This window comes from Vipera ursinii (assembly GCF_947247035.1).
Source record: "Vipera ursinii genome assembly, chromosome: 5".
NCBI lineage: Eukaryota > Metazoa > Chordata > Lepidosauria > Squamata > Viperidae > Vipera > Vipera ursinii.
Genome location: NC_139518.1, coordinates 97148964 through 97151518, shown reverse-complemented (window position 1 = coordinate 97151518; position 2555 = coordinate 97148964).

The window sequence follows — 2555 nt, the reverse complement described above, 5'->3', positions numbered from 1 at the left end:
AGAAAGAAAGAAAGAAAGAAAGAAAGAAAGAAAGAAAGAAAGAAAGAAGGAAGGAAGGAAGGAAGGAAGGAAGGAAGGATTTAGAAAGAAAAGGAAGGAAAGAAGGGGAGAGAAAGAAAGAAAGAAAGAAAGAAAGAAAGGAAGGAAGGAAGGAAGGAAGGAAACAGGGAGGGAGGGAAGTTGGAAGGTCATGGAAGGGAGGGAGGGGAAGGAAGGAAGGAAGGTCAAGGAAGGAAAAGAGGGAGGGAAGTCAGAAGGGAGGGAGGCAGGGGTGGGATCCAGCCAATTCGCACCACTTCGGCAGAACAGGTAGCTAATTTTTTGTTGACCAGGCCTAGAATGGACTTCCGGAAGCGGCATCCACACAGAGAACCAGTTGTTTGCCTATTTGAATCCCACCACTGGGTGTAGGGCAGGGGTCTCCAACCCTGACAACTTTAAAACTTAAGGACTGGGGAACTCTGGGAGTTGAAGTCCACAAACCTTAAAGTTGCTAATGTTGGAGACCCCTGGCTAGGTGGACTAAAAAAAAGCGTCTCCAAACTTTCTGGGTTGGCGGCCCAGTGGGAGAGAAGGAGGGGAAGGCGCCTCACATGTGCATGAGCAAGGGTGAATGTGGCCACACGTGCGTGTGCGTGCACCAACATAAACGGGGGTGCGAACGTGTGTACGAGGCTCTCGGCAATGCCAGCACGTGTGTGAGGCTTGTGGTGCAGGTGCCGCCAGGCTCACGGAGATGGTACTACTGTTGTGAGGCTTGTGCTGCCGCACCGCCTGAGGCTTGCACTATGGCCCGCAGAGATGCTGCCACCAGCACGAGGATCACACCACCACCCTGCGTGAAGATCGCGCTGCGGCCTGCATAGTTCATGGCGATGCTGCTTGCATGTGGTGCACCGTTGCCCACTTGCCACTCGCAATGCCGGCACCCGCACAATACTAGTGGTGCTGCCGCCACCTGCGCAACACTCGTGGCAACAGTGGCACGGGGTGGGGTGAGCACGTGCACATGCGTGTGTGCACTGGCCAGAATTCACAGAGGCCACAGCCCAGTAGAGGGCCACAACCCGTAGGTTGGGGACCTCTGGACTAAAAGACCTCCTAGACTACACCGTTTCTGACAGATGGCAGTCCAGTCTCTTCTTGAAAGTCTCCAGTGATGAAGCTCCGACAACTTCTGAAGGCAACTTCTGTTCCACTGGTTGATTGTTCTCACTGTCAGGAAATTCCTCCTTCTTTCTAGATTAATCTCTCCTTGATCAGTTTCCATCCATTGTGCCTTCAGGTGCTTTAGAACTGAGAATAGACTAAAAAAACCTAATCATGTAGCACAGGGGTGTCAAACTCAATTTCATTGAGGGCCACATCAGCATTGCGGTTGCCCTCAAGGGGCCGGGTGGGTATGGCCTGGGTGGGCGTGGCCTACTGGGTAGGCGTGGCTAGAGTGTGTATGGCCTACTGGGTAGGTGTGGCCAGCTGTACATCATTCGCATCAAGGGTGCCTATGGGGGCCTGGCCAGGAGTGGGATCTGAGGGTCTCTGGCAGAAGGAGGGTCTTTGGGCCAGGGCCAAGGCAGTGGGGGCCGTTCCCTGTTTCCAGGATGGCTTCGCGGGCCTCATGAAACCACTTCGCAGGCCGGATCTGGCCCCCGGGCCTTGTGTTTGACATGTCTCATGTAGCAGCTTCTCCTTCACTACAGCGGTGGGTCTGATCCTCCCAAGACTCTCTCTCTCCTTACCTTCTCTGTCCCTCCCTTTACACTAGAGTCAGGGAGACCTCTTCTCTTCCAGGCTATTTCTGGACTGCAAAATTTCAGATGTCCACTAGATGGGATCAAAGCGTTAAGAGGTTGCTGAATCGCTTTGCTGCTGTCTTAATGTCCACAGCTTTGCAGCCCAACTATAAGAGAATAACAGAGTTGGGAGGGTCCTTGAAATCTTCTCCTTGCCCCTTCTTATGCAGGAGACCCTATACTATTCTGGATAAATGGCTGTCTGATTTCTTCTTAAAATCCTCCAGTGATGGAGCACCCAGAACCTCTGGAGGAAAAGGCCTTCCACTGGTTAATTGTTCTAACCGCCAGGAAATTCCTCCTTAATTCCAGGTTGCTTCTCTCCTTGATTAGTTTCCATCCGTTGCTTCTTGTCCTGCCTTTGGGCACTTTGGAGAATAGCTTGACTCCCTCTTCTTTGGGGAAACCCCTGAGATACTGGAAGATGGCTATCATGTCACCCCTAGTCCTTCTCTTCATTAGTTAAGATGCACTCTGTTTCTGCCACTGTTCTTCCGGTTTTAGCCTCCAGCGTCCTAATCATTTTTGCTACTCTTCTCTGCACTCTTTGTAGAGTCTCAGGATATATATTTTTTTGTGTGTGTCGTGGTGACTAAAACTGGACACAGTATTCCAAGTCTGGTCTTATCAAGGCGGTACTAACATTTGATACTGTGGGAAGTCAGCCCCCCCAGAGAAGGAAATATTAAAAGGGCAGAAAAATATATTTCCTCAAAGGATCTTAAAGAGGCAGAAGAGCACGCCCAGTTTTCTTAATAGCCC